The sequence below is a fragment of the Centruroides sculpturatus genome, unplaced genomic scaffold, assembly GCF_000671375.1.
Source record: "Centruroides sculpturatus isolate CEXI.00-Female unplaced genomic scaffold, Cexi_2.0 scaffold35, whole genome shotgun sequence".
Lineage (NCBI taxonomy): Eukaryota > Metazoa > Arthropoda > Arachnida > Scorpiones > Buthidae > Centruroides > Centruroides sculpturatus.
Window position 1 is genome coordinate 158,326 of NW_019384311.1, and position 19,173 is coordinate 177,498.

Below are 19,173 nucleotides of genomic sequence, written 5' to 3' on the forward strand. Positions count from 1 at the left end.
GTTAACTAACTTTTGGGCCACCCTGTATTAGAATTCCTCCTTAATTATTATTAATATTAAGTAAATATATATATATATATTTATATAATCTGGAATTTAAAAAAATCGTGCAACTAATTTCAAATTTACGTGTAATAAATTTGAAAAGGGATGATTTTCTTATGGGAGAATCATTGTATAAATCTACAATTAACACAATGTCATTTTTACATTCAAACTAATTAACTTTAATCCAAAGAAAAATTATCTCATCTCGCTTTATTTCATATTTTTTTTAGAAGTTTTTTTTAAGTTTCTACTGGGATTAAACAAACAAGACATCTCTGATAAATTGTTACTTGGTTCAGTTTTTTTTTTTTTGTTACTTTTTTTCTTAAATCTTAATCACCTTAATAAAAAATTTAAATAATTTTAGTTTTTCTGTAGATTTTTTCCGTGTTGTTTAATTGACAGTTTGAAAAACTATAATTTTTTTTAAGTAAAACGTTATCTCCATTGTCAAGTATGGAATTTATTCAGAAATTTTTTATTTGTATCAATATAAATTAAATCTAGGGTGGCCGAAAAGTTGGTTAACCATGCGATTCTCTCAATTATAAGTTTTTTTTTTTTTAAACAATATTTTGAAAATTAAAAAAAAAAATAAAATTCACCCTTCACACCGGTTAACTGACTTTTGAATCATCTCATATTAACAAAAATTCTTAATGAATTAGGAGAAGTTTTACCTCTTAAAATACAGTTTCTTATGTTTTAATTTACAATTATTTTTTTAGATTAATATATTGTAAATTAATCTAGACATTAAAATCTCTTATAAATTATGTTAATCTATTTTTTAAAATTGTTCTAAACTTTGATTAAATTGTTTTAAACTGAAATAAAATTAATTTTACAGATAAATAAAGATATTTTCTTTTAAGTTTTCACGTTTAAATTCATTAGAAATCTCGCCACCTTTTGATAAATTGATATATATCACGAGGTAAATTAAAATCTGACAAACTGCTATCATAAACGGGTATAAATAATTTATTTATTTATTTTATTTTTTTTCCGAACTTTACTTTTAATTCGTAATTCTATTTTTAATGAGTAGCTACCGGTTGGTAGATTGCTAACAGTTTTCGAATGATTTAAATCCCTTTTCGCGTGACCAAATTAAGTAGGACCTACGGTAAATGACTTCATTGCTATAAATCTGAAAAATTTAATTAAGAAAAAAAAAATAAGATAGATAACATTTGTATCGATGTTTCACTTGCTAAAATTCATATTTTTCATTTTATTTTCGAGTGAATTATTATTTATTAATTAACTTAAATGTTAGATTTTAAGTATTTTAAACAATTTTTTTTTAAATTAAATAGTTTTAAACAATATTTTATGCGATGACAATATTCCTTATCGTGTAAACAAATTAAGTAACGCCTATAGTAAATGGCTTCATTTTTATTAATTAAACAATGAGATAAATAACATTTATATTGATGTTTTGCGTGTAAAATCTATACTGTTAACTGAAATGCTATTCTTTAATTAATTAAAATATTGTTCCTTTTTTTATTATGTATTTAAAACAAAATTTTGAGTACATTACTTCCTTTTACTTGTCCACATTAATTAGGACCTACAGTAAATGGCATGATTTTTATTGATTAAACTTGCTGTATATTAACGTTTCCTCTGTCAAAATTTTATAGTTTTATTAAATTATCTATTTATTAATTTAAATATAAAATTATTGAGACTTTACAGTATTTTCTGTAATATAATATCTTGATTTTATAGTTGTAGATCTTCACATTTATAAAGAAATTTCTTTAATAATCGATCTGAACTTACGATACAAATACAAGAACTTAGAGAAAAATCGATAGCATATACAGAATTCTTCGTCTGTAAACGTTAAGGATATACAAAAAAGAAAACGTAATGATACTTATAAGTTACATTAAACCAGACCTCAGATAAACAAATATTTAATATTAATATCTTTATAAATGATGATGAAATATGTGTACATGCTGCCATACACTTATACATTATCAACAACAATAACATGATTCAGTAATATGAAATATTACTGAAACAACAGTATATAAAATAATTCAGAGATTATTATTATTATTTTTATTTATTTAAAGGCTACTATATTTTTACTTTTATAATTTAATTCGGTTTTGTTAACTGGTATCTGTTTACATTAAAGTTAGTCTATAATAACCAAGTTTTAATGGAACAGACATATATAAAAAGAAAGATTCGAGTGTTCTTCGTGTATTATAAAATCATCATTAGGAAACAGATTTCTAAATGGAAAATTTAAATTTAGATTTTTTCGTTTTCTAATTAGTTTATGCCGAAAATTCTTAATAGTTCCTGATGATGAGTTCCGGTGAAGGTTCATGATAACTGCTCCTGATGATGAGTTCCTGCTGAAGATTCCTAATAACTATTCTTGATGATGAGTATAAAGTATTCTAAAGTGTTCGAACCTTTTTTCTTATACTTTTCTAATCCATTAAAGCATCTTTTTTTTATTATATTTTTTAATATTTTTGGAGTGTTAACATTATTTAAATTATTTTAAACTTTATAAGAATTAATTAGATTTTGAATTTTTAGATGAGGGAATCAATTCAAGCTTCTTTAGTATCAGATTTATTTTTATTTTTTTTCATTTTCTCATCTTTTAAAATTATTTTTAAGCATATTCACTCTTCCTAAATGAAAATTTTAGCTATGTTTTATCCGATTTTAATATAAAATTTAAATCTTAAAATACATTTAAATCAAATTTCTTTTTCTCAACTTATACGCCATTAATGAAACGTGAAAATTTGTACAAGAAAACATTGAAGTTTTAGTGATTTGCTGAAGCAGTTAACCAACTTTCAAGAAGATTCATTGAACTTTACCTCTCTAACCGATCTTAGAAAGGTAATTTTAAGCTTTTTAGGATGTTAGAAATCAATCTGACGCCCCGAAACAAGATTTAAAACCAACTTAAACAAGATAACCGAAAATTATCCACGTAGACAATCAATTCAACTGTCTGTCGTGGATCCTTAAATTGTTCAATAATGTTTGGAATTTCATTCTAACAAAAAGAACTAAATTTACAAAAAGAAAATATTACTGCTTACAATTTAGATGATCATGTTGAAATTAGTGAAATTATAAAACGAAGTTGGAATATTTTTCAGGAAGTTTTAAATGTTAAAGATAAACAACGACAATTTTGTTAAAAATAACTAGAATTGTTGCGATTACCTTTTACACTATGGCAAGTTGAAAGTGTTTTGCCAGTTTTCTGTGCAAGAAATTGTCTTTCAAGAGCAAAGGACTTGTAATTTTGATAAACAAAACTTTTCTCTTTCAAGGAAAATACAATTTGTAAAATTCACCAGAATAAAAACTCAGGAAGAAGTAATTCTGTGTGATTTATTTCGATCAAAAATACAAAACGAGAGCAAAAAAAAATCTAAGTACAAACATTGTTTTTAACTTAGATTAATAAACAAAAAATCTGATATTTTGTTAATTTAAGCGAATTGAACAAAATTATTTATGAATCCTTTAATAAATGACTATTTTCCTAATTCCTTACAAGTAGTCGGCACTAAGCCAGTTTGTTGCTAAATTTTTTGTTGTTATTCTATTATTCTTTAATGGTTATTGGTTTTGTGGAAACTTTGTCCACAATAAATAGAGGGAGATTCAGAGAATCACATTTTTTTTTAATCTATCTGCAAAACGAACGTATCTTTATATTAAAAAAAACTATATGACGTATTAAATTAATGTATAAATTCATCTTCATTATCTTAATTATTAGATATGAGGATTTTAGAAATTACAATTGGAATTTTGTATAGAATTTATACAAATACAAATGGTCAAATTACTCTTTTTCCTCCTTCCTCTGGATATCCCTAGGGACCATTAAAGGCCCTTAAGTTTTCTTTGGCACAGGGAAAATTCCCAACTCTCACTTTTTGGAATTATCCAGTAATTCACTTGATCAGAATTGTCATTCTATATAGAATGAATTTAATGTGCGTTTTAGTCTACTAATATTTGGATCATCATAAATTCTTGAAAAATTTGTAAATACATTTTGAAAAATCATGATAAGAAACTATTTTTATAGAAGGAATTTTTCTTCGTGAAATTTTACTTTCTTAGGAGACTATAAAACGCTCTCAAAACTCGTAAATATTCTAAATTCCTCAGGATATGTTAAAACTTTTGCATATATTGATATTTATATGTGCGTTACATCAATTGAAAAGTTATGTATATTTTATGTTTTATTATTATTTTCTATCTTTTCATTCGAAGAAAAGTTATATTTTTAAATACTTTTAAATAAATAGTGGTTCTTATAGTCATACTAACTGCGTATACCAATGTTGCTCGCACTTTTGAGGTGGGGGGGATTAGTGAGATTGTCTTGAGAGAGGATGATAAAAACAATGGTCTTGGTAATTAAAGTGTACAGTACATTTATTGACCTCAGTATTTACAATAATGAAACTCCAAAACAGAAATTTCTGTCTTGTTTGTCCCATAGACTTAACATTGTAGCTTTGTCACTTCTGAACTATTGCATCTTTCTTAAATCTCTCTTCAGCCATCAACTACAGGATAAGAACTTTAATTTGATACATAAACTGTATTTTTAGTCCCTCAATTAATATAAATAATTATAACTTAGATATAAATTGTTATTAGGAAAATCTTTGTTAGTATAAACAGATGCAAGATTGTTTCATATTCTTTGGTATATAACAATATTTAACTTTCTTGTAGATACCTTCAGACATGTATTACAGAACATTATCAATAATATATTTATTTAATTAACTTGTATAACTGTATACAAAGTAGAAAAGGAAATCAAATCGCTGTTTGCTTTCATAAAAGTATTTCTGACTTTATATCAATAAACAATTTTTACTGTTAGCTCTTTGTATACATTGTTCTTGGCACGTCGTTCAGCATAGTCCTTCTTACTCTTGATATTTCTCAAGATGATCCGCTGCACCCGCTATTATTTTTGTTTCACGTCAATGATCTTTCTAATACTCTGGACAGTTTCACATATGATTGATTCCTTTTCTCTTCTCTGTACGAGCTTCACCAGTCATTTTATGCTTATAACAGCTTCCAAATTGTTTATTAGCTTCAGTAAAAGTTTATGAAATTATAAATTTTTTCGGCATAAATGCTAAAGAATTTTTAATAAATATAACGATCAAATTCATGAAAAGTTATAATGCTTAAAATAAACGATAAATGAAATTTTAATTTCAAAGTTTCATAAATTATAAAGCATTTTACAATTTATTTATTTATTAATATTAGTTTGAGGTTTAAAGTGTTAAATTCTCTTGATTTTGATGATAACAATGTCGTTTTCAAAGCGAAATCAGACACAGTAAAACATGTGTAAAGTTCGGGTCTCAATTATCTCAATTCCAAATTACATTGAAAGGCCCTATTTTTTACAAATTATATCTGCCAGAAAATAATAATTCTTAATTTTACATGTAAAATTTTTCTCAAGCTTTCAACTATCGATCAAGAATTTGATAGTTTAATGAAAATTATATCTTGTAATATCTTTAAATGTTTTCCAATCTTTATTCTGATTAAAATTTTTTAAACATTTTCTGAAATTCTATCAAAATTTATTATAAATGAACTGTATTGAAACTTTTACTATTAAAATACAAATTGGAATGGTTGGTTGAAATCATTCAACTGAATTGTCCTTGATGTAGCAAAACAAAGAATTCTAATCCAAGTTACTCTTAAATTGGGTTCGAGAACAGTTACAATTTCAATTACGATTTAATAATCTGTATATAAATCACTTTTGCCATTTGCAATCAGTTACATTATTTTCTTCGCGTTTATTCATAATAATAATAATGCATTTTACGTATGAAGAAAAGAATACAGTGAAACCTGTATAAACCGGACACGTATGTGGTACCGAATATTTTTTCCGGTTTGGCAAGTTTCCGTTTTATTAACGTTCCGTTTTGAACAGATTTTACTGTATTATTTATTACTTAATAAAACTTCGATTTAATGGATTAGCCAAGTGTCATCTTAAGGGAAAACATAAATAAATCCTATTAGATTTATTTACATTTAAAAAAAATGTTTGGTTTATATTTATTTAACTATTGAAAAATTACAATAATTAATTACTTAACATAAATTTTCATTATGTATTTTTTTAAATTTTTGATTGAGAAAGAAGAATATAACTCCCTCAAAAAAAGGAGACATATCTCCTCCTTAATCGAAAATTTGTTCCTGGAATACACCTTTATTATACTGAAATGCACTTTCATGCACTTGAAATACATCTTTATGCTACTGAAATTCAACTGCATGCTCCTAAATGTCCCTGAAATACATCTATATACTTCATGTTCAATACATCTTTGCTTTGATATACTACCAAAAATGTTCAGCAACATTTTGCTTTATGTAAGAGGGTCAAAAAAACAATAAAGATTTAATACTTTAACAGAAAATTTTTAACAATATATGTGTAGAATATAATATATAGACATATAAAACAGGTTATTCAAAATGCAGAAAAGTTATAGTTCTTCGCACCTCTAACCTTTCAATATTTAGGTATTTTTAAATCTAAATATTTAAAATAACTATCAATTAATAATGAAAATAATAATATATAATAATAATAATTGAGCTGGCACTGTATTACGAATTTTTAAAATTGTATTTTATATTTATCCATTATATCATTTCTTCTAAATATTTAAGCAATTTTATTACTTAAAATCTTTACTTTTTTATTAATAAACTCTTGTTTTAAGTTTCTATATTTTCTATCTTTATTATTATTTTAAAAAATAATGTTTTCCATTCTCCAATTGTAGAAGTTACTTCATCATCATCATCAATAAATAATAATATAATACCATAGAAAGGGTTCTTTAATGTTGGATTTCTTTGCTCAAATTTTAATTAGATTTTCAACATAATGTTTGTATATAAATAATCAACTTATCGATTTAATTAATAAATTAATTTATTCAATTTTTATTAGGTAATTCTAGTTAAACTCTTAGTCAATTCGAGCTAATTTCTATTTAATTTCAATTAAATTCTTATTAATAGTTAATTCTAGGGGAATATAACGAATAGAATAGATATGATTATTTATATAATTCGGTAAAAAAATCAATTATAATAAAATTTTAATTAAATATTTTAATTAAATAGAACAAAATAGGCGTAAATAAAATACAGATGAACATATTGGAGTAAAGAAATTTGAAAATTTTACATTAGCTCGAAGGAAAATCGCCGTTTCTCTCATTCAATATTAGTTTCTCTGAAAAGAAATATTTTTAATTCAGTATACGCCTTAAAGCAAAGCTACTACTATTCAGAAACGGTGGGAAAAAAAATTATTATTTCCTATATTATTCACCATTAAATATCAAAGAAAAACGTACCGAAATACAAATTTACTTTTTTCAAAATTACATTTTTTTAATATAAAAATAGAAATTATTTTATTATAATTCTTTATTATAAAGAATTATATTGATGTCAAGAAAGAGTAGAGAGAAGAATGAACAAATTATAACACTATTCTATAAATTTTATAACCGATATTAAAAAAGTTTAGTTTCGCTTTTTTCTCATTCTTCTAGCTATAAAAAACTATCATAAAATTCTTCAGCGAGCAATGTGATAGACATGTGATTCGCTTTTACATCACATTTCTTCATGCAAAATACCCTTACATCTATGGATGCGGATGGGATAAAGATAAAATCCAATCAAAATGCATAAAAATGGCAATAATATTATCGTTAAATTAAACTATAAATAAATAAATTGCGAATAGAATATATACATACATATAATAAAAGAAATTCTTTAAATCTGTAGAGTATAATTTTAAAATGCAATTAAAGATTTATGTATAAAGTTAAGTGCATTGTTTCAAGCTTTCTTCTTAATCCAATAATTCTTAAATTATATATATATATATATATTTATTTTATAATGGATCTGAAAGGAAAATAGCTCAAAAGAGAATATCAAGTACTCATAAAATGACATTCATAGTTAGCTACAATGATAAATTTGCATAAGCTTTGAATAAAACATACGAGCTCCCTATCATTTAGAATTATAGGGAAAAAAATTATTTTAAGTTTATTTAAAATAAATAAATAATTTATAAATTAAAATATATAAGATATAGAAAAATAATTNAATTAAAAATGATGATTAATTGTATTAAATAGCTACTATATACATAATTAACATTTAAAAAAAAAACATTACAATTATTTCTTCGAATAAATCAATAAAATTACCTAAAAACTTTAAAATTTAATACATTTTGCACGCAACATTTATATTTTAATCCAATTCTTAACAACTAAATACATAATTAGATTATTAATTAAGATAAATATCTAAGAGAATTTCAGCTTAATTTACAAGGATAAAGATACAGTAACTTTCACATTATAAATTAGTCTCAGTAATTAATAGATCTATATTAAATGCACGTTGAAACTACCAATAGGTCTATTCTCTAATTACTTTTAGTATAATCGATTTCATTTTATAAATGAAAGAAGAAGAAGAAGAAAAAAAAATCTCTAAAAACTACGCTTAAAAAACTAGCAAAAAGCGGCGTAATTTTTTATTTTTTTCGGTTAATTTCCTTTGGAATTGCAAAGAAAAAAAACAAATAAATAAAAAAACTAAACGTAAAACTTTGTTTGTTCTTAATTACTTCTTTGATTCCTCTATAACAACAAAGCTAGCTCTTAATGGTACCAACGTATTTACTCCCACACTAAAGTCACGATGCACTAAAATCCCACACCCCACAAGTTTTCTTTATTTATTTATTTTTATTTTTTTTATTTTTTTTTCTTCTGCATCATAAGGCACACCGGTACAAGTCTAGTCACGTACCAGTTTTCGTAGTGTGCGTGATCGTCAATAGCACTCACCAGTTTAGACAGACAGCGACTTGTCCTGATGTAACCTTACTTGGGTGGAGATATTTTAATACCACGTGCTATCTGGAACATTGAAATGTTTCCTACGTCAAACGTGACAATTTCTTAACAAAACGTGGAAATATTTTTTCGGATAAAAACTGAATATATATTTTTTTTCTTCCTTCTAAAACACGAGTTGAAACTTTTTCCACGAGTTAAATCCATTAATCAAGATTTTACTTGTCTAACTGATACAGATTGTATGTATTACATTTACATATTTAGAAAGATATCAAAACTTATCTCGAACGTTTTCTCTTCTAATTAGCGATTACTGGCAAGTTTTTAACTTGACTAGACCACTCTTAAAATTTAATCGAGCAATAAAAGTCATGAAATATTTATAGTGTTAACCCATTTAAACGATCGGGATCAATTTATCTACATAAAGTATAACCTCTAAATAGCGGACAACGTCGGGATAGAGAAGTTTGTCCGCTAATTAGAGTTAATTTGTTCTATTTGAATGATCTGCTGATTGTAAACATATACATTAAGTACTATACGGGAGTGTCCTTTAATGGAGATTTCACTGTATATATATATGTAAGATAGAATGTCTGTCTGTCTGTCCGTTATACACTTCTAAACTCTTTCACTACTGGCTCAATTGTTCATACTCTGTCTGAAACTGGAGAAAATATAGGCATAAACCTGAAAATTCCACCCCTCTCCTGATTTCCTCCCCCCTATTATATTAATATTTAAAAAATAAAAATATATAAAATAGTAAATAATTTTCTTTAATATTTATTTCTTATCGATTTTAAAGATAATTTTTTATTTTTTATTTTAAACTTATCTATATAGTTACTACAGCATCAGTTTTCTTTAATATAAAATAACAGATTTATAATAATAAAAATATTATTTTAATATTTAAAATAACAATAGTAAATTCATGCATACCTGATGAGAGATTTGATCCTAATCAGGAGGTAATTTTATACAAAAAATAAATAAATAAATAAAATAAACTAAGAATGTTATATTCAGAGATGGACTTTGATACGCTTGTTGACACTTATCTAACATTATTCAGGATTACAGTTCAAAATACACAGACAGTAAAGCGATATCGTAACAACTATGAACTTATGTTTAATGAATTAAACCGATAATAACATAATAATCTATCTATAACTTTATTTAGAAGCGTGTTACTCGTATATAAATCTATAGGTAACGACGCCTATATCAGTGCTCTTACTTCAACTATAGGCCTTATAAATTATAAAATTAATTAATTTAATAAATTTTGTTTTAATAATGTAATAATTTAATAAATTTATAGATTTATAAAGTCANTAGGTCAGTGGGTATCAATGCATTTCTTATACTCCATAATCAGGAGGTAATTTTATACAAAAAATAAATAAATAAATAAAATAAACTAAGAATGTTATATTCAGAGATGGACTTTGATACGCTTGTTGACACTTATCTAACATTATTCAGGATTACAGTTCAAAATACACAGACAGTAAAGCGATATCGTAACAACTATGAACTTATGTTTAATGAATTAAACCGATAATAACATAATAATCTATCTATAACTTTATTTAGAAGCGTGTTACTCGTATATAAATCTATAGGTAACGACGCCTATATCAGTGCTCTTACTTCAACTATAGGCCTTATAAATTATAAAATTAATTAATTTAATAAATTTTGTTTTAATAATGTAATAATTTAATAAATTTATAGATTTATAAAGTCAATTTTAAGGCTAAATTTTGAATAAATCGATAGGAACTATCCTTTTGAAATGATCTTATCAATTTATCATAACGCGGAAATATTAAAAATTTTAGGAATGAAAATAAATTTTTCTATGTTAAAATAATAAAAATTTATTTAAAAAGTTGTTTTCACTCTATCTCCAGGCGATTAATGTCTATAATCCATCACATCCTACACTAGTATGTCTGACCTAGATTCATAACATACTATAGCCTGCAGCCATAATTGCATAAATGTAATTCTGAATGGATTTAACTTACTCTCGAATGCAATCCATCAGAATTGTTTTCTCGAGACATATTTTAAATAATTATTTACACGTAATTATTACGAAAGTTAAGTCTACCTTTAACTACATAATAATAGAGAACGGTTTGGAATTAAATTTGACGACATAAAAAATAAATAAATAAAAGTAAAAATAATAATAATTAAAGAAAATTATGTTTATATCCTATATATTTTTTAATCATTTATTTTTTTTAAATGTATTTTAATTATAATTACTTTAATTTTTTTCGAGTTAAAAAATTTTATTCTCATTTAGAACATCCTCGTTAGTTTTCTATTAGAATCTCCCCAAGGAAATTCTTGTTGAAATTAGAAATGTAATGAAATAAAATTCAAAGCTACCACTTCTATAGAAAATGTAGAAATAATTGAATCAACCCTAAGGGCATTTTTCATAAAAATAATAATTATTAGTGCAAAAAAAAATCGATTTGATCGACCCTTTTTTTTCTCTCTCTCTCTTCCTTCCTTCCATTCCTCTCACTTTCTCTCATTTAGTGAAAAGAAATTTTGATTTTGCATAAAAATAAAGCATTTGAATTCTATTATTGGAATGAATTAAGTGTCGATATTACCAAAAACGATCATTTTCCCATTGACAAATGACTCAATTTGACTAATGTACGTCAAACCAATTGACATTCGCGTTTTAAAACTCATTTATTTAATTATTATTATTTTTTTTTTACTATGAACTTAATTACTTCTTTTCCTCGACAAATAAATCTACATTTTTATCAATAATTTCCATCTGTAAAATTTACTTTACGATAAATAAATTCGAAAAAAAAAATGTGCTTTCAACAAGAAAAACAAACTTAAAAGTGCAATTATCAAAATTTCGTATTGAATACAATTCCTAATTAACTTACTAATGTATCATTAAATTTTTAATTAAAGCAGTTTAAATTTACGAAAAAAAATTCTTTAAAAAACAAAAAAATAATAAAAATATTTAAACTAAACAAAATTAAATTTTATTCGCATTCATAAATCATTAATTCTTGTATATACATTTTTTTAAATAATTAACCTGAGTTGAATGATGAATTTAATTAAGTAATGGTACAATTTACGCTTGTATATTTTTATTTATAACTCGTTTAATCAATAGAATTGTGTCTGAAATATTAAAAAAAAAATTTATTTTCGTGTCTGTCATCTATCACTCAAGAGTTGTCAAGCAGAAATCTTTGGATTATAAGTAGACAAAATGCATGTAACGTGCTCGTGTTATCATTTTTACAGCGCACTCAATTCTCTTGAAGTCTATAATTTATATTTCAATAAAAATAAATCTTGAGATGAAAATATACAAATTTTATTTCATTCTCACACTTCATCTCATCTGGTAGGTAATGTTGAAGTCTTTTGCCTGAGGCTCGTGGTCCACCTTGTCACGCGAAACTTTGGGGTAACCTTTGGGGTTGTGTAGGGTCGATTCAAGGTTAGACGTGGGTAGTTCGGTAAAGAAACGGTCTGTTAATTGAAGAAAATTTCCTTCTACGGTAATATTAAAACAACAACATACAGACAATTCTTCTAGAAATAAAATACAAGTCTTGTTTTTGATAAGATTTCAGTCCTAGAAACAAATTTTCCTTCTCTTATCAATAGGGATAAAGTCTGAACGTTTAAAAACATTCTTTGCAGAAATTTTTGATGACAAATAATTGAATTTTTTAAAATTATATACAAAAAATAATAATAATAATTTAATTTAAAATTGATTTTAATTTGAATCAGGCCAATTTTTCCAAACTAGTTAGGACCTAAAATCAGAAAATAACGATTTCTTACAAGAAAATTGATATTATATATAGCTTATTTTTATAGGTCAGTGGGTATCAATGCATTTCTTATACTCAAAAAGTTATTTATATTCGAACGAATCCAGCGATCCTTATACCAATACAAAGTATCATATACGTTTTCTGAATTTCGATAAAGCAGATGCAATTTTCCAAAAACTCAAATCTGTTTGAAACCCTTAAAAGTTTGTTTATGACTAAAAGTTCTATTCTTCCTCTTAATATAAATAGATAATTTTTGTATTGTCTAATTATTAAAAAAAAACATGTAAATGAGTATATACAAGAACAAATTTCCATGAAGGGATTTAACTAACTAGCAGAAAAAAATTATACTAGATTTTATATAAATGCAACTTGACCCAGTAAACTATCCAATAAATTACATTACGTCTTTCCAGTTCCTAAATTTCGATCCATGCAGTTTGAGTAAATGATAGCTTTCTATACGTCAATGCCAACAGCCATAACACTTCCACAAAAAAAAAAAAATAGTGAAAAAAGGGATGCAATTCCCAACTGAATAACATTCCAACAACCGTTTGAGTATCCAAAATGAAAATTTTTCCTATACGAATTCTATGTAGCTGTAACTTCAATAGTTTAGTAATAGTAGTGATATGGTTATATCAGTAGTTTCGAACAGTGACTTGCCTAGCAAATGAATAAAATGGAGCTTTTGTGGTTACGCTTAGTAACTTCCTCACACCAGTCATCAAATGTCAAGCTGGAATTTAGGATGTCTTTTTTTATTTTTCTCCTTGTTATTCTGGGATAATTCGGTAAATTAGCTACGAAACATGATTATCTAATACTTATATAAAAAATTTCTTATCATTTTAACTTAAATATAACATTGTTAAAACAGTTATAATGAGAAATTCCCTTTCTAAGAATATAACACAGCCTAATTAGGAGTAACTAAATTAAAAGAAAGTAATATTTAAAATAGATATTTTAGTAAATTAAAATTTTAATTTCACTTTAATTTTTTTTATTATTTACTTAATCTATTTATAAAACTAATATAAAAAAAATAAATAAATTTAAATTATTTATATACTTTCTAATTATCAAAGTAGAAGTTAATTTTTACGCAATTAACTTTTTTTTTAAAAAAAAGTGTTAATTATAGAAACAATGTTAAATATTTAAGTAAAATTACATTGTTTTTATTCACATTTATAGTATTTTTTTTTAAATTTTGATTATTAATAAATAAAAAATAATCTATAATACATCCTTTTACAAGCGCTTGTGATGCGAAAGATAATTTTAAATCGCATTAAATATAACTTTGGTGTATTTTTTAAAATATATTTAAGCTCAGTACAATTTATTATATACATGTAAAGCGCTCGATGCACACTTGAGGCTTTGTAATTTCTTAAGTCCTCGAGTCGACAACCATATTTAAAAAAAAGCTAATTTCTTATTTCAATGTTCCCCACATTTTCTTTTCGAGGTCGAGAGTAAAAGGGAACGGAAACTTGTTTGTATTTATACTTTTCACGTAGGCCAGATTTTCCCATCCAATAGGGTACGCCTCTCTTGAGGCCAAACGATGCAGAAGAGGTTTTAAAGAAAGATGTATTATGTAGTAATATATAATCAAGGCTATTAAGGGAAGCAGTACAAAAAGATTTTTTTCCTGTACTAAATTTCAAGTAGACATTCATAATTCCATATTTCAAACTAATATTATATATATACCGTATATACTTTTTTTATTATTATTATTTTATTACGCTACTTTACATCATAATAAAACTAATAATTTATATTCCTTATTTTATCTTAAAAATTCTCTTCTTTGCTTGAGTGAATTAAGGAAATAATGGACGCTCCCAAAACTTGAAATATGACTAGTTTTACAGAATATCTTGTAGTTGATGTCACCATTGAAATGGAACGTCCCTTGGTCTTCTGATAAAAGTTTAAATTATAAAAATATATTATTATTATTTTCCTTTAAATTTTTGGTATAACCCTTTAAAATATTTAATAATTTATTTATATATTTTTTTATTTTTTTTTAAAGTAGGCAATGGGGCATAGAATGGAGCTTAATAACCCATGACCAAGATGCTCTTTTAAAAAATACAATTATTAAATTATTACTCTTGACAAATTTGTATGTGACAAGTTACAATCTAAGTAAACTGGTTTCAAAATTAGTCCTAACAAAATATTTTCAAGTACCCCCGAGGGCTGACCTCACTCATTTAAACGTCCCAAATCGAACCCAAGAAAAGAAAGAAAATGCCTATAAATTAATGTTTCCTCGCTACAAAAATCAATCAATATAAATGAGTTTATTATACGTAGAGTTTGATAAAGTTAAGACGAACAAATTACTTCTTTGTTCGAGAATATAATTTATTCACTAACTGTTCTTAAAGTTAAGAAAAAGACTTGTTTTGTATAGGAGCGTGGGTTCCTACCCACGTATTTTTAGTATATCCGCGAGAAAAACCGTTCCGATAGTTAGAAACCGAAACGTAATTTACGATCAGACAACCCTACTAACACCTGTTAAGACGAGTTAGAACTATTGACCTCTATATAAACACTAGTTATCAACTAGGAGGCTCGTTATATAATTTAAAAAAAAAAATTTTTTTTAACTTACCGAAAAATATGTAAAAGTACGAAAGTCGATAATCCAACTTTAAAAATCCACATGGATTCGATTCGGGGGGTTGTTTATGCGCCTTTTTCTAAGGTACAACACGAAAGCACGTTCATACCGCCGCTAACAAACATTGGTCTGCTTTCTTACTAAGAAGCGCACGCTACCCTACCGGCAACCGGAATGAAGTACGCATGACCGGAAGTAGAAATGCGTAGCTTTTGAGGCGGAGGCTGCGTGGCCGTTTGACAGTTTCTTTCTCAGGAGTGGCATCGAAAGTATGTTGACCGTTAATGACGTCTCTCTGACGTCAACACTCATCTGCGTTGTGTACTCAATACGTTCCTCTTTATAATAATTTAAATAAAATGAAAAAAAATTTTTAATTTTAAAAATTACGTTTTAAAAACGACGACATTTTTATTTTTTCTATTTGTAAATTGATAAACTTAATGTTAATTTTTTTTCGTTTGTTTTAAAATTAAGGAAGAGGGGAGGAAAAGGCTTTGATTCGTTCTACTTAATGCTTAATTTTATTTAATTATGTGAAGTTTCGTGTAGAGATAATTTACGTAAAGTATTACCGGATGCTCTGTAAGACAGTTAAATAAACGATGCTCAAATTATATGGTTCTGTAAATAGGAAGTGAAGATAACCGAAGAAAGTAATTTTCCGTAAAAAACAAAATCCTAAGCTTCATTAATTCTTTATGGAACTAATCGAATAATTGAGTAGAGTCAATGATATTAATTATACATTATTTGCTCTGATTACACGGATCCACAATGTTGAAGAATCCAAAGTTGAAGTAGTTGTTTCATCTCATTCATTATCGAAATACACGTCGATCGAAAGTTTTGCTTGATAATAAATTACACAATGAGCCTAATTAATTTTTCATGTGTCTAATAGTAAAATAAATAACGTAAAAATTTTATTTTTAAGCATTCAATTCGTTCTATTCAACCAGTAAAGTTTTTAAAATTATTTTTTATACTCTTGTAAAAAGAAGGAAAACTTTTAAAAGTATTTTTTTATTATTATTTTTTTAAGAAAATCTTTTAGTAGTTTCTTGTTATGTAAATTTATTCGAATTCTTTTCAAAGAAATAAAATCGTATATATTTTATATATATATGTGTGTGTGTGTATGTGTGTCTGTGTGTGTATTTTTTTTTTCTTCCTAAGAAGGTATTCTGAGTTATGAAGCGAGAAGTAAATAGGTCTAACTAAATAAGATATAACATCAAAGCAAACAAATGTAACAAATAGAAAAGTAGAAAATAAATTTTTAAAAGCAAATAAATGAGAGAAAAAAAATTACTTACGTATTAAACTTTAAAAATTGCTAATAAAAACAAAGTAAAATTTACAAAATGTAGTTATTCCTTCATTTACATCTCTAATTTAAAAAAAATAAAATAAACTTTAAACTGTTTTTATTAATTTCAATTTAAATATATTACAATTTTTTTGTTGTTTTTAGAGTATTTTTTTAAGTATAAACACTGTATTTAACTACTGTACACAATTAATTCCTGGCTACACCAATAATTATTAATTAAGTTGTTTTTTTTAAATTATTTTTTAAAATATAAAACATTCATTATGTTACAAAATCTATTATTCTTTAATTATAAACTCCATTACTGAATAGTCTGTTGAATTAATTAATTTGATAATATCGCTGATTACAAATGAAATGGATAAGTGTGTATTTTTTTTCCTTCCAGAGATGCAGATAAAATCCTGAAATCATAATTAGTTTTAAATTAAATTACTCATTCATAACATGTTAACTGTCGACGTAACGTATGCGGTATTCTATCTCCATTATTGAATGTTACAAATCACGCGAATCAATCGAATGTATTTCTTGTTTAAGAATAAATTTTAAGATTTTTCTGATACATTGACAATAATAATAAATCGAAGAGCAAAGAAATAGTAGATTACAAGATTCTTTCCTTCCTACAAGTCAAATAATAATCACCTACTTGAAGATCCTAAATCTATCCTTCGAGAATACTCCGATAACATTCCATTATGTTAACGTAGTGTAAAAGACCAGATGTGTCTGGCACGTTTCTAAACAACAAGATAATGGCAATCACACGGAGTATTTGTATCAATTTTGTGCATTTCGAACGTTTATTGTTGATAGTTTCATCTTATATAGAATTGTGGGCAATATGAAACAATGACCTGTATTGGTCTAAGTACCTAGAGTCAACACCCACGCAGTTAAACCTTGTTCAACCACACCCCTTACAGGTTTTTTTTGCGCACTTTGCCCCGGGGTTTGCTGATTGATACATGGCTGTGAATGTAACGGTAGCCAGAGTCGTTCAGATATGTAATCTAGAAGCTGGTATCCGATACCGCACTTTCAATTACATATATAATGTTAAATTAATACACTAAATTTCCTTCTAAGTACAAGAAAAAAAAAATATATATAGGCCTATATAATAATAATAATTCAGTTATATGCATGATTTTTAANATAACGCGGAAATATTAAAAATTTTAGGAATGAAAATAAATTTTTCTATGTTAAAATAATAAAAATTTATTTAAAAAGTTGTTTTCACTCTATCTCCAGGCGATTAATGTCTATAATCCATCACATCCTACACTAGTATGTCTGACCTAGATTCATAACATACTATAGCCTGCAGCCATAATTGCATAAATGTAATTCTGAATGGATTTAACTTACTCTCGAATGCAATCCATCAGAATTGTTTTCTCGAGACATATTTTAAATAATTATTTACACGTAATTATTACGAAAGTTAAGTCTACCTTTAACTACATAATAATAGAGAACGGTTTGGAATTAAATTTGACGACATAAAAAATAAATAAATAAAAGTAAAAATAATAATAATTAAAGAAAATTATGTTTATATCCTATATATTTTTTAATCATTTATTTTTTTTAAATGTATTTTAATTATAATTACTTTAATTTTTTTCGAGTTAAAAAATTTTATTCTCATTTAGAACATCCTCGTTAGTTTTCTATTAGAATCTCCCCAAGGAAATTCTTGTTGAAATTAGAAATGTAATGAAATAAAATTCAAAGCTACCACTTCTATAGAAAATGTAGAAATAATTGAATCAACCCTAAGGGCATTTTTCATAAAAATAATAATTATTAGTGCAAAAAAAAATCGATTTGATCGACCCTTTTTTTTCTCTCTCTCTCTTCCTTCCTTCCATTCCTCTCACTTTCTCTCATTTAGTGAATAGAAATTTTGATTTTGCATAAAAATAAAGCATTTGAATTCTATTATTGGAATGAATTAAGTGTCGATATTACCAAAAACGATCATTTTCCCATTGACAAATGACTCAATTTGACTAATGTACGTCAAACCAATTGACATTCGCGTTTTAAAACTCATTTATTTAATTATTAAAATTTTCGATATAAAACGTTAAATAGTGCATGCATCTAATTAAAGATCAAGAGGCCCGAGTAAACATGTTGACAAGTAAAATTAAGATGTTTTTTTTTTTAAATAAAAATTCAACACATTTTATCTTATAATCATATCTTTCTTAGTGAATAAAGGATAAGTGCAAAAGAACG

At 25.5% G+C, this 19,173-nt stretch overlaps 1 protein-coding gene across 1 annotated transcript in view; it reads right to left on the reverse strand.

The window, feature by feature from the left end:
- The window catches only part of LOC111621672 (protein TANC2-like), a 124,328-nt gene extending 108,540 nt beyond the window's left edge, over positions 1 to 15,788 (reverse strand). Inside the window, exon 1 of the mRNA XM_023363879.1 lies at positions 15,573 to 15,788. The gene's annotated coding sequence lies outside the window, so the exon portion shown is untranslated. The remainder of the gene's footprint in view (positions 1 to 15,572) is intronic.
- Positions 15,789 to 19,173: the final 3,385 nt, after the last annotated feature.